Source organism: Schistocerca nitens, unplaced genomic scaffold, assembly GCF_023898315.1.
Source record: "Schistocerca nitens isolate TAMUIC-IGC-003100 unplaced genomic scaffold, iqSchNite1.1 HiC_scaffold_378, whole genome shotgun sequence".
Taxonomy (NCBI): Eukaryota; Metazoa; Arthropoda; class Insecta; order Orthoptera; family Acrididae; genus Schistocerca; species Schistocerca nitens.
In genome coordinates, this window is record NW_026045912.1 from 581,833 (window position 1) to 596,898 (window position 15,066).

The 15,066-nt window shown below is 48.9% G+C and overlaps 1 protein-coding gene across 1 annotated transcript in view; it reads left to right on the forward strand.

Annotated features, from left to right (window-relative positions):
• Positions 1-15,066, forward strand: part of LOC126230311 (farnesol dehydrogenase-like) — an 87,138-nt gene that overhangs the window by 38,093 nt on the left and 33,979 nt on the right. The gene's annotated exons all lie outside the window — the stretch shown is intronic.

The window sequence follows — 15,066 nt, forward strand, 5'->3', positions numbered from 1 at the left end:
AAACATGCGCATTGTTTTAAAATGAGGCCGCGTTGATTGTCAATACGTCCCAGAGATGGCAGCACCGTACAGCAGATGGAATTTTACCGCCAGCGGCGAGAATGAGAACTGTATTAAATACTTAAAATGGCGACGATTTCCTTACTTGACCAGCGTGCAATCATTCGTTTTCTGAATTTGCGTGGTGTGAAACCAATTGAAATTCATCGACAGTTGAAGGAGACATGTGGTGATGGAGTTACGGATGTGTCGAAAGTGCGTTCGTGGGTGCGACACTTTAATGAAGGCAGAAGATCGTGTGACAACAAACCGAAACAACCTTGGGCTCGCACAAGCCGGTCTGACGACACGATCGAGAAAGTGGAGAGAATTGTTTTGGGGGATCGCCGAATGACTGTTGAACAGATCGCCTCCTGAGTTGGCATTTCTGTGGGTTCTGTGCACACAATCCTGCATGACGACCTGAAAATGCGACAAGTGTCATCCAGGTGGGTGCCACGATTGCTGACGGACAACCACATGGCTGCCCCTGTGGCATGTTGCCAAGCAATGTTGACGCGCAACGACAGCATGAATGGGACTTTCTTTTCGTCGGTTGTGACAATGGATGAGACGTGGCTGCCATTTTTCAATCCGGAAACAAAGCGCCAGTCAGCTCAATGGAAGCACACAGATTCACCGCCACCAAAAAAATTTCGGGTAACCGCCAGTGCTGAAAAAATGATGGTGTCCATGTTCTGGGACAGCGAGGGCGTAATCCTTACCCATTGCGTTCCAAAGGGCACTACGGTAACAGGTGCATCCTACGAAAATGTTTTGATGAACAAATTCCTTCCCGCACTGCAACAAAAACGTTCGGGAAGGGCTGCGCGTGTGCTGTTTCACCAAGACAACAGACCCGCACATCGAGCTAACGTTACGCAACAGTTTCTTCGTGATAACAACTATGAAGAGATTCCTCATGTTCCCTACTCACCTGACCTGGCTCCTAATGACTTTTGGCTTTTTCCAACAATGAAAGACACTCTCCGTGGCCGCACATTAACCAGCTGTGCTGCTATTGCCTCAGCGATTTTCCAGTGGTCAAAACAGACTCCTAAAGAAGCCTTCGCCGCTGCCATGGAATCATGGTGTCAGCGTTGTGAAATATGTGTACGTCTGCAGGGCGATTACGTCGAGAAGCAACGCCAGTTTCATCGATTTCGGGTGAGTAGTTAATTAGAAAAAAAATCGGAGGCCTTAGAACCTGAATGCACCTCGTATTGTCCAACGCAATGAAAGCACTGATACCATAGGTTAGGAGTGACTGATAAGTCGTCAGTTTAATAGACAGGGAGGTGCGTACAATGTTCAGTTAAAAGAATCGCGTCATCCGATAATGTCTTACTAAGAGTACGAAACCGGTCATGATGCTGTTTGTGTGAATCGGGGATAAGAAACACAATAAAATTATTTCGTTACAGGACACCTACTGTATTTTACTGCCCAGTCTGTGATGCCAATACCATTACCTTTGCCTTTACCATTACCAGTATTATTACCAATGAAACAGGATAAGGCCAACAGTGTGCCAGTTCGCAAGTTCTAATATCAGTTTTGTTCTTCAGTAATTTACATGTTAGTCTGACTCTTTAAAATAATATAAAGAGGACAAGGATTACGGCAGGAGTGCATCCGAATGTACACTGTGATGCCATCTGTTTATGTGCGTATCGCCATCCCTTGATTTTTGTCATTAGTATCGCGTGCACAAGTTATAGAAGGGCAGTGCATTGGCGGAGCTATCATTTGTACTCAGGCGATTCATGAGAGGAGATTTCCGACGTGATTACGGCCACACGACGGATATTAACAGACTCTGAGCGTGGAATAGTATTTGCAACTATCACATGGGTCATTCCATTTCGGAAATCGTTAGGGAATTCAGTATTCCGTGCTCCACAGTGTCAAGAGTGTGCCGAGAATACCAGATTTCAGGCGGTACTTCGCACTACGGTCAACGCACTGGCTGACGCCCTTCAAATGTGTCAAATGGCTCTGAGCACCATGGGATTTAATTTCTAAGGTCATCAGTCCCCTAGAACTTAGGTTAGGTTAGGTTTTAGTAGTTCTAAGGACATCACGCACATCCAAGCCCGAGGCAGGATTCGAACGTGCGACCGTACCGGTCGTGCGGTTCCGGGCTGTAGCGCCTAGAACCGCTCGGTCACCACGGCCGGCCCGATGCCCTTCACATAAAGACAGCACTGACAACTCTGCAAAGGCATCAGCGCTCTAAGAGACATGCAAGACTCCCTGATATAACAGCGTAAATCGATGTGGGACTTACGACTAACGCGTCCGTAGGTACAATGCGACAAAAATTGGCATTAATGGCTATGGAACCACACAACGGACGTTGAGTGCCTTTGCTAACAGCACGTCATCGCCTGCAGCACATTTCCTGGGCTCATGGCCGTATGGGTTGGACCCTAGACGACTGGAAAACCGTGGCCAGATGAGATGAGTCCCAGTTTCAGTTGGTAAGAGCTGATGGCAGGGTTCGAGTGTGGTGCAGACCCCACGAAGCCATAGACCTAGGTTGTGAACCAGGAACAATGCAAGCCGATGGTGGCTCCATGAAGGCGCGGGCTCTGTTTACATGGAATGCACTGGGTCCTCTGGCCCAACTGAGCCATTTCCAGTCAATAATCGGTTATGTTCAGCTACTTGGGGACCAACGATGTAAATTTTGTAGATGACAGTGCGCCATGTCATCGGATCACAATTGTTCGTGACTGGTTTGAAGAACAATTTGGACAATTCGAGAGAATGGTTCGGCCACCCACATCGGCCGACATTAATCCCATCGGGCATTTATGGGACGTAGTTGAGAGGTCAGTTCGTGCACAGATTCCTGCAGCGGAAAGACTTCGTAATTGTGGGCGGCTATAGGGGCAGCATAGTTCAATATTTCTGGACTTCCAACGATTTGTTGAATGCATGTCACGTTGATTTGCTGTACCGCGCCGGACACAAGGAGGCCCGTCACGACATCGGGAGGTACCAACGACCTCTGTCAGCTCAGTGTATCTTCACGAGGGTTGGAACTTAAAATAGTGGCAACTATTTATTCACAACCGATACAAAAGGGTTACATGTTTGCACCTGTTGCTGTCCTTCAGAGTAGACACCAGCGTTATGTAGAACCCGTTGCCAGCGAAGTGGAAGGCGTGGTATACAGTTAGCAGAGCCTGTTCTGTTTATGGTGCGAATGGAGCGGTCTAAAGTTATGGTGATTCTTGTGTACGACAGTGGCGGTTTTATCCTAACGCAGCATTACGTCCCCCCCCCCCCCCCCCCCCCCGGTAGACCGTCAATGCACAGTATTACTGTTCGTTTTTGGAGCATCACTTGCACCAGCTTTGCGAAAGAAGCGGCGACACTTTCTGCGCAACCTGCTCATCATTTTGCACGACAATGCGCGGCCGCATACAGCGCAAGCTGTGGCTGCTCTGTTCGGTCTGTGGGAGTGGGAAGAACTGTACCATCCACCATACTCCCCGGACTTAAGTCTTTGTGACTTCGCGGCATTCGCTTCACAGGCAGTAGACCCCTCCATTCGCACCATCAACAGAACAGGCCCTGCTAACGGTATACTACACATCGCTGACAACGGGTTCTACACGCCGGTGGATACTTTGAAGGACAGTAACAAGTGCAGACATGTAACTCGTTTTTTGCGGTTGTGAATAAATACACTCCTGGAAATTGAAATAAGAACACCGTGAATTCATTGTCCCAGGAAGGGGAAACTTTATTGACACATTCCTGGGGTCAGATACATCACATGATCACACTGACAGAACCACAGGCACATAGACACAGGCAACAGAGCATGCACAATGTCGGCACTAGTACAGTGTATATCCACCTTTCGCAGCAATGCAGGCTGCTATTCTCCCATGGAGACGATCGTAGAGATGCTGGATTTAGTCCTGTGAAACGGCTTGCCATGCCATTTCCACCTGGCGCCTCAGTTGGACCAGCGTTCGTGCTGGACGTGCAGACCGCGTTGGACGACGCTTCATCCAGTCCCAAACATGCTCAATGGGGGACAGATCCGGAGATCTTGCTGGCCAGGGTAGTTGACTTACACCTTCTAGAGCACGTTGGGTGGCACGGGATACATGCGGACGTGCATTGTCCTGTTGGAACAGCAAGTTCCCTTGCCGGTCTAGGAATGGTAGAACGATGGGTTCGATGACGATTTGGATGTACTGTGCACTATTCAGTGTCCCCTCGACGATCACCAGTGGTGTACGGCCAGTGTAGGAGATCGCTCCCCACACCATGATGCCGGGTGTTGGCCCTGTGTGCCTCGGTCGTATGCAGTCCTGATTGTGGCGCTCACCTGCACGGCGCCAAACACGCATACGACCATCATTGGCACCAAGGCAGAAGCGACTCTCATCGCTGAAGACGACACGTCTCCATTCGTCCCTCCATTCACGCCTGTCGCGACACCACTGGAGGCGGGCTGCACGATGTTGGGGCGTGAGCGGAAGACGGCCTAACGGTGTGTGGGACCGTAGCCCAGCTTCATGGAGACGGTTGCGAATGGTCCTCGCCGATACCCCAGGAGCATCAGTGTCCCTAATTTGCTGGGAAGTGGCGGTGCGGTCCCCTATGGCACTGCGTAGGATCCTACGGTCTTGGCGTGCATCCGTGCGTCGCTGCGGTCCGGTCCCAGGTCGACGGGCACGTGCACCTTCCGCCGACCACTGGCGACAACATCGATGTACTGTGGAGACCTCACGCCCCACGTGTTGAGCAATTCGGCGGTACGTCCACCCGGAATCCCGCATGCCCACTATATGCCCTCGCTCAAAGTACGTCAACTGCACATACGGTTCACGTCCACGCTGTCGCGGCATGCTACCAGTGTTAAAGACTGCGATGGAGCTCCGTATGCCACGGCAAACTGGCTGTCACTGACGGCGGCGGTGCACAAATGCTGCGTAGCTAGCGCCATTCGACGGCCAACACCGCGGTTCCTGGTGTGTCCGCTGTGCCGTGCGTGTGATCATTGCTTGTACAGCCCTCTCGCAGTGTCCGGAGCAAGTATGGTGGGTCTGACACACCGGTGTCAATGTGTTCTTTTTTCCATTTCCAGGAGTGTAGTTGCCACTATTTAAGTTCCAACCCTCGTATGTTCACAAGAAATTGAGTAAATAAATATGACTGTAAGGAATTTGTTGCGCCTCATTTTACGTACTTGAGAGAGACAAAATCATAGTTTAGTTTTGTTTTGTTTTAGGTCTCAAAAAACTAAGGTCATACGCACCCACACCACAACACTAAGAAGAAGTAGGAGTTAAAAGCGACTAGACGTTAAGCCCAATTGACGGATGGAAAGACAGCTAGAAAATAGGGACTCTCTCTTGGAGGAAAAGGTCATAAAATACGTCGTTGAGACAACAGAGGTCCCGAAGTAAAGATACTTCGCCGTATTACTACAATGGATAAAAAGTAAAACGCGGTCGACAGCCCGCGCGTCGTTCGCTAAACCGCCTTAACCCAGGCAGCAAAAGTATAGTAGAATGTAAGTGGTAAAGCAAAGGACTTTCGGTCAGCGAATGGTGGACCGTCAAAGAATGAGCGCAGTGAGGATGAAATGGTGAGGGAACACTACTTAAGCATTGGGCACTGCCTTTTTAGGCATCGCTATTTATTAACGTAGCAAAAATGATCTCACAGCGAATGAGTCGAGAGGCGGTCGTCCAAGCCGATGGGAGAGGTTCGTTCCCCTGAAGGGAGGACCAGTGGTGATGCCAAAGTGCCACCAACTGCTGATCGCTCGCTAGTTCTTCCATTCGCTTCGATGATCTTTGTGTTGCCCTCTGCAGCAGGAGGGCTGGAGCTTTGACGCGAAACGAGGCCGCTGACGCTGCTGCCAGACGATTTGACCAGGGATCCACATATACACCAGAGTGGCTTCATCAAGAGTGAGAAACTGGAAGCTTTCCTGGACCCGTTGCACTGAGGGATGGACGGTACAGCAGACAGGCTCTGAAGGGCACTAAGAGAGTCGGAGCAGATGACCCAATTGAAATTCCTGTGTCGCAGGATGTACTGCGTGGCGTGATACAGAGCGAAGAGCTCGGCTTCTGGAACACTGCTCAGTATTAATAGCAAATACCGAAAAACTTCGGCGCCAATGACGAAGGTGCACTCGACACCACGGTCAGTCCGAGAGTCATCAGTGTGCACGAACGTACTATCGCTAAGTTCCGTGCGAAGGTCCAGAAACTTACACCGATAGATCGAATCTGGAGCAGTGTCCTTAGGAAGCGAAGAAAGCCAAGGTGAACACAGGCCGCGCCACGAAGCCTAGGTGGTGAAGGATTCACAGCTTTCGGCTATTGCTCCGGTAGCTTGTGTCCACATGTGAACCATTCAACGAAACATCATCGATATGAGCTTTCGGAGCCTGCTCGATACAAAACTTTACCCGCTTTAGTCCTCGCCTGGGCCCATCAGCACCGACATTGGAAACATGTTGCCTGGTCAGACGAGTCTCGTTTCAGTCATCATCCGTTCCATACAATTTGGACTGTTGGAGATGGACAGGTACAGAGAGAACCTAGTGAATCCACGGGCCCTGCTTGTCAGCAAGGCACTGTTCAAGATGGTGGAGGCTCTGTAAAGGTGTAGGGCGTGTGTCATCGGAGTGATATGGGACCCTTGATAAGTCTAGATACGACTCTGGATGCAGGTGATCAGACGGGATGCTCTCGTATATGTCACCTGTCATTCATGTCCACTGTGCATTCCGACAGACTTGGACAATTCCAGCAGGACAATGTAGCAATTCCGGACGTGTGGGGTGTCGCAGAGTGGCTCCAGGAACACTTCTGACTTCAAGCACTTCCGCTGGCCCGCAAACTCTGCACACATGAACTTTCTTGAGCGTATTTTGGATGACTTGCAACGTAGTGCTCCACCCCCTCATACTCTTACCGTGAATCTTGCAGGGCTGTCCATAAATCTGTGCCAGTTCCCTCCAGCACCACTTTAGACAATCCGTGCCACGTGGTGTTGCGGCGCTTCTGCGTACTCGCGGAGCCCTATACGATATTAGGCATGTGTACCAGTTTTGTATTTTTTTTCCTCTTCAGTGTAATTTACCACGTCCTAACAGTGATGTTATACAGACCCTAAAATGCTGCCCTCAGGAGCTCCGAATTCGTTCGCTGAGTACAGGTTTGGCGACCCCTTGGCTGTGGACTGGTAAACGTCGTCAGTCCTTTGTCTCCATAAGATCTGGGCATGCTTCAGCGACCACCATGCGGCGCCACAATAGAACTTTGTGTGTCACAGGGAACTGGCATATTTACTTGACTGCCCAGATCATGAGGATGGTACAAACCCCTACAATAATTAAGAACAAAAACCCTCAGTCTCAAGTTGTGCTGTGCGCTGATGAGATGCATGGCTGTTGAGGTGGAGCAGTCATTAATGGGCAGCCTCTGGGGAACCTCCCACACCTCAGTTGTATAATGCTTACCTAGGGACATGGAGCTCTGTCTGGGTGACTTATTTCCCTAGCTGCTCGTGGGACCAACGAAATAACAAGGCTCGTGTAGCCCATCCCCAGACTCTGTGGTTACATAGTATTTGGCATTGAATAGTAACAGAATGCATGCTGCTGGTGAGAATGTGTTTTTGAATGTGAAGCGACAAAAGGGCAGCTTTGAGAAGGCATCGCTTTTTTATAGTCAGAAAGGTTTAGAGGGCATCGCAGATACTCCAAAATAAGTGAACTAGTTGCGTAATGGAACGCTGTTAATTGTAACAGCTAGTTTCCAGTAAGTCAGCATCCTCCAGTAAGCTAAGTATCTTGGGAAATACGACGTAGAAATGGAGTTCCACGACACCTTGAACTAAAACGAAGGTGTTGACCTGTAGGGATCTACGTTCCCAAGGAGTAGTTGGTAGATGAGTGGGCTCAGGAAGCAATCGTTTATGGGCTAAATGTACTGAAAAGAATGGGTAGGAGTCTCATAAAATCTGATTCCTTCATCCTCACCTTCAACAGCGAGCATATGGAGACAATTTCGATCGCCTGAGTGTACGTCAATAAGTCCCCAACGCAATGCGGTATTTTAAATGTAAGTGCTTTGGGCACACCTCCTTATATCCTAAGGGTGAAACCACTTGGGCCACTTGTGGCCATCCATGACGGAGTTGGTTGCTGCTCCCCTCTGAAGTGTGTAAATTGCTCTTGGGTCACCCTGTGTGGAGGGGGAACATCGGTGTCTTCCTTGAAGATAGGAAGAAACAGGAGTAAAACAATGAAACGCATCGCATATGTTGACAGCAAGGCCATTTAGCCTCCCACATACACTACATCTTTTTCTTCAGCCATTAAAAATTCTATTTCAACAGCCAAAGCTTCTACACAGACAGAGGTTGCTAGTTTCAGCATTAATACCTGCGTTTATCAGTGTATACAGTATATCAAGCTGCAGTTGTTTCAAAGCCCTTAGTTCTCCTGTGAATCTCAGATAAATCAATCCGAGACAGGCGCGCAGTTCTCTGATGGTTTGTATGCTGTTCAATAGCAGATAACCTCCCAGCCTTGAGATTCGCGTGAGCGAAGGCTCAATGCGTAATTGAGGAGAGGAAGGAAAGGTCATGGCAATCGTTCGTAGACTCGATCAACCGTTCCACTTGTTCTACACAAGTATGTGAAGCCATCTGTAGGAATCCCGGTAAGCAGAGTTATTTACCAGTAGCAACAGTGTTGAAACAAGTGCGTCTCCAAACAACATTTAGACACATTCCTAAGAGGATGGCAAGAGACTTTTGCAGAACTACAGCCGCTACCAGCCAGGATCCCGTTTTTCACTGCTATCGTGCTATCGTGCAAGTTGTACTGTTCAGAACTGTGGGATCTGAAGCCAAACTACACTTTCTCCATGTCAGAGAGGTAATCTGCATGCAATATCACAAGGCTCGAAAAGTGCCATCATGGCCAAACCCAGGACTGCATGCTTCGACACTTGTTAGCGGAATCGAAGGAAATCCTACTCGAATGTTTTGATTTGATAGACAGACAGGTAAGTTTTCCCACTGGCAGAGAGGCAGTTCTGAGACCTCTCCTTATACTAGGAAAGGATCCAGTAGTTACTGGAGCGTCACCTTAACAAGCCCAGGAGTGCATGGTTAACCGTCGTCTAGTCTAGTTGTCTGAGAACAGCTGAGGAGTTGCCTGGTCTCTGGACCGAAAACTCCAGAGTTGACACACTCTCGTGGTTACCACACCTGTGGGACTGAAAGCCAGAATCCAGAAGGCACTAAATATCGTGAAGTGACTTTGTCACAGGGCACAGTGTATGGGATCAGCGAGATCTCATTATATCAAGATTACTGATGCTGTTTACCATGATTGGACTAGGCTGGCTACAGGTGCTAACAGGACTAGCCCCATACCCAGTTTCTGTGCTGAGGATGGGGTACCACCACTCACCATCTGGCAACAGTTCCTCTTGGAGCTGCGAGTAACTTATAGGCCTCATGCACCGACTTCTCCTGCGTATTATACTGCTACTTGTCCACCTCTGGATCGCCTTTTCTCCAATCGTCCACAAGCAACCATGCTAATTGGGATCTGCGTGCAGCACGTGCTGGAGTCGATTTGTATGGGGTATATACAACCCCAAACTGCACTTCTGCTTCTGTCTTCAATGCGATATCTTGTGAAATTTTAAATGAGGGCCCCAACTATGTCTTTACGGATGGGTCTCAACAGGGGGACTACGTTGGTCACTCTTATTTTCCCGGACTGTCTCCTCGAGATCTGACTGCCTCAAGAATTATATGCGCAGAATTATATGCGATCTTGCGGGCACTGGAGTAGATGAGACGTTCTTGAAGTGCTAATTTCCGTAGCTGTTCCGATTCTCTGAGTGTTTGTTCCTTCATTCTCTACAATTGTACCCAACCGATAAGGTGGCCCAGAATATCAGGACAGCCTCCTCCAACTACAACGGATGGGGAAGGTGGTGTCTTTCTGCTGGGTGCTACACTGCATGAGTATTGCCGGGAACGAAAGGGCGAATCTGGCAACCAAGGAGGCGTGTCGTGATCCTAAGTTAGTTCAAAGTGCCATTCCACTACGTGCTAAAACCTAGCTGCTGTGGTACAGAGTCTTGCGTCACTGAAAGTATGAGTAGCTGGAAGCTCCGTCTAGCAAAGCCCACAACGCGCCTGTGGCGTACCTTTTTTATGCCACAAAGATGGGATGAGGCCCTCCTCGCTCTTATTTGCATTGGTCACAGCCCTATGACGCATGACGTCTTGCTCTGGCCGGAAGAGACTCCAATGTATGGTGCTTGTGGTGCACTGATTACTGTACAGGGTGCCCCAAAAAGAATGACCAGATTTTAACTTGTAATAATATTGAGACAAATGCCACTAGGTAACTCAAACAGCACTAGATGTAATCGGCATGGTCTAGAGCAGGGGTGGGCAAACGTTGCACGCGGCTCATGAGCGCACAGCGCTGCACGTGTGCTGCTCGCGTGCAGGCGTCGACCGGGGCTGTGGCGACAGCCGGCAGGTTGCGGCAGTGTAGTACCAGGCTAAGCTGCGGACGTTGATGCGAAGCGAGCACTATGTAGTTAACGTTGTATTTCAAGAATCGGAGAAGTGGAGATTTGCTATCTTTTAAAAAGTAATGGGAGAATCATTTTTTCTTTGTGCGGAAACGTGAAAATTCGAAATGTTTAATATGTGGCAGCATTCTCGCTGGTCAACGGAAGTTTAGTATTGAAGGCCATTATAATAAATTTCACAAGGACGAGTACAATTTATTGTCGGATTCTGAGCGGATGGGGAATTGACTGAGCTTAAGAAGAGCGATCTGACGATACCAGATGAATCTGTCGTAGTTGGCCAGCCGGAGTGGCCGAGCGGTTCTAGGCACTACAGTCTGGAACCGCGCGACCGCTATGGTCGCAGGTTCGAATCCTGCCTCGGGTATGGATGTGTGTGATGTCCTTAGGTTAGTTAGGTTTAAGTAGTTCTAAGTTCTAGGGGACTGATGACCACAGCAGTTAAGTCCCATAGTGCTCAGAGCCATTTGAATTTGTCGTAGTTGCTGTTGTCACGAGAGATCTGCGACTTTCTCTCGTCATGTCTCTCATCTAACTGACTTAAAATTTTATGGAGCACTGTTTTTAAGTTTTCAGGACGACAACAATAATAGCCCAGCGGTATGTGCAAGTTATAAGACTGCGCTTAATATAGCGAGAGCTGGAAAACCATTTGCCGAATTAATAAGTCTCGGTTAAGAGCAAACATCAGTGATGAAAATTTACGTAACCGTTTCTGTTTGTCTGTATGTAGAAATTTTGTTCCAGATATTAAACGTATTGTAAACTCCACCTGTGATAATTAAATAAAACGTATCGTAGGTAATAGGTACTCTTTCAAACTATGATTTCCTTCAAGCACTCCTACTAACCTTATTGATTCACTCAATAAAGCAAGCTAGGAAACAAAACGCATTACAGAGGAAGGAGCGGACAGAGGGTATGGTGGGGATGGGAGATAAGCGGGTGGCCAGCTTGCCCCTGTGTGCACGCGGAACACCTGTCAACCTGCACGCGTGCAAGTGCACTGCACATGTGCAGGATTCCTGCCCGCCCCTGGTCTAGAGCTTCAGAAAAAAATCCGCTAGATGTCGCTACAAGCGCTGACCTGGAGCGTGCAGCCTGTCTCGCGCAATATGGCGTCCGCGCAACAGAAGGCGTATTATGTTATTGAATTTAGTCGTACTCAATCAGTGATCGCAGTTCAGCAGGCGTTTCATATTCGATTTCGTGCTAAAGCACCATCACCAAAGAACATTCGACGTTTGTCGAACAGTTTGAAGAAACAGGGTGCCTCTGTAAAGGCAAAAGTCCTGGCCGGCCACGAGTTCCTGAACAAACAGTGGAACAAATCCGACGAGCATTTGAGCGGAGTCCCCGCAAGTCTACGCGTCGTGCTAGCCGAGAACTTGCGTTACCTCGCATAACAGTGTGGCGTGTGTTACGGCGTCGTTTGGCCCACAAAACATATTGATTGCAACTGGTACAAGCTCTTCGAGATACTGACAAAATGAAGCGAGTGGACTTTAGCAATGCTATTCTAGAGGACATGGAAGATGACACTTTTATGTCACGATTGGTATTATGTAATGATGCAACTTTCCATATTAGCGGTAAGGTTCACTATCATAATGTGCGTACATGGGGGCTAGAAAATCCTCATGAATCAATTGGACACAAAGGGGTTCACCAAAAGTGAATGTTTTTTGTGCTGTTTCGCAAAGCAAGGGTTATGGGCCCTACTTTTATATCTTGCAATGCTACATAACTGGTTGTTCCCAAAACTTGACACCGAGCGAGGTGGCGCAGTGGTTAGCACACTGGACTCGCATTCGGGAGGGCGACGGTTCAATCCCGTCTCCGGCCATCCTGATTTAGGTTTTCCGTGATTTCCCTAAATCGCTTCAGGCAAATGCCGGGATGGTTCCTTTGAAAGGGCGCGGCCGATTTCCTTCCCCATCCTTCCCTCACCCGAGCTTGCGCTCCGTCTCTAATGACCTCGTTGTCGACGGGACGTTAAACACTAACCACCACCACCACTACCACCACCACCACCACAACTTGACGCTGACAATTTCATCGGTCAGCAAGACGGAGCACGACCGCACTGGCACAAAAACGTGTGCAGTTTCCTCAATGCCAACGTACCCCAATGTTGGATAGGGCGTACAGGGCTACGAGACCAGGCTTTACACTCTTGGTCTCCTAGGTCCCCTGACTTAACACTATGCTTAACATACCCCCACAGGAAGAAATCACAATGTGTTTACGTTCCTCCCTTACCTCGTGACATTGTAAGATTGTAAGGTGGCTTCTGTCACTGATGAACTAAAAACCAGCTGCTGTAGCTTCACTCATTCCGGGATGAATTCGTCTATCGGTTAGATGTCGTCTGTGCAGCCAGTGGAGGTCATACTGAACATTTATGATGGGTTTTTATAAGCTTCTCTTTTCTGAGTAATTTAGTATGCAATATGTTGGTGTTAAGGCCTCCTTCCTAATAAATAATTCTATTTAAAATCGGTTCATTCTTTCTGGGACACCCTGTACATCCTATTTTATTATGACTGTTTTAGTTTCCGACCAGAGGGCAGCGGCAGGGTTGCCAATAGATTACCCTCTATTTTAACTAATATTCAAATGAATGTGGTGAGAGTCTTAAGATCCCCTAATGTCCAACTTGCTTCCTAAAATTTTAGGGAGATGATTGTAAAGTGTTTACATGTTGACTAAAGCACAGGGAAAAATAAATTGGATGAGTCAATTTTTTTATTTTTTATTTTTAGCTCTTCCGTGATATTAACACTGGTTTAGTCTCAAATGTAGTACCTTTCAGACTTTGTCCATTTTCTTAAAGCGTGTGAGATGGGTGATTGTATGAGTGGATTCGAGTGAGGTGTGAGTGAGTACTTGTAATTTTATACGCTTCCTCTTCGCTGTGTGATACACACCTAACAAACTTTCGTGACATATCTGGGGGCAACGGAAACCCAGTACTGCTCGAAAGTAGTGTACGTTAGAATGCAGCACAGCAGCAAATCAGCTAAAGAAAACGTTGGCCCAGTGCAATGCAATGAATAGCAACTACGATCAGCACACCATAGTTTAAGTAATTGTGTTCCGCCAAGTGCAATGCGGAGACACACGGTTACAAAATAAAACTTCAATAATTTACTGATTGATATATCAGAGACTAGCATTTAAAACTGTATTACGAACCTGGCTTTTATCTACACTCCTGGAAATTGAAATAAGAACACCGTGAATTCATTGTCCCAGGAAGGGGAAACTTTATTGACACATTCCTGGGGTCAGATACATCACATGATCACACTGACAGAACCACAGGCACATAGACACAGGCAACAGAGCATGCACAATGTCGGCACTAGTACAGTGTATATCCACCTTTCGCAGCAATGCAGGCTGCTATTCTCCCATGGAGACGATCGTAGAGATGCTGGATTTAGTCCTGTGAAACGGCTTGCCATGCCATTTCCACCTGGCGCCTCAGTTGGACCAGCGTTCGTGCTGGACGTGCAGACCGCGTTGGACGACGCTTCATCCAGTCCCAAACATGCTCAATGGGGGACAGATCCGGAGATCTTGCTGGCCAGGGTAGTTGACTTACACCTTCTAGAGCACGTTGGGTGGCACGGGATACATGCGGACGTGCATTGTCCTGTTGGAACAGCAAGTTCCCTTGCCGGTCCAGGAATGGTAGAACGATGGGTTCGATGACGGTTTGGATGTACCGTGCACTATTCAGTGTCCCCTCGACGATCACCAGTGGTGTACGGCCAGTGTAGGAGATCGCTCCCCACACCATGATGCCGGGTGTTGGCCCTGTGTGCCTCGGTCGTATGCAGTCCTGATTCTGGCGCTCACCTGCACGGCGCCAAACACGCATACGACCATCGTTGGCACCAAGGCAGAAGCGACTCTCATCGCTGAAGACGACACGTCTCCATTCGTCCCTCCATTCACGCCTGTCGCGACACCACTGGAGGCGGGTTGCACGATGTTGGGGCGTGAGCGGAAGACGGCCTAACGGTGTGCGGGACCGTAGCCCAGCTTCATGGAGACGGTTGCGAATGGTCCTCGCCGATACCCCAGGAGCAACAGTGTCCCTAATTTGCTGGGAAGTGGCGGTGCGGTCCCCTACGGCACTGCGTAGGATCCTACGGTCTTGGCGTGCATCCGTGCGTCGCTGCGGTCCGGTCCCAGGTCGACGGGCACGTGCACCTTCCGCCGACCACTGGCGACAACATCGATGTACTGTGGAGACCTCACGCCCCACGTGTTGAGCAATTCGGCGGTACGTCCACCCGGCCTCCCGCATGCCCACTATACGCCCTCGCTCAAAGTCCGTCAACTGCACATACGGTTCACGTCCACGCTGTCGCGGCATGCTACCAGTGTTAAA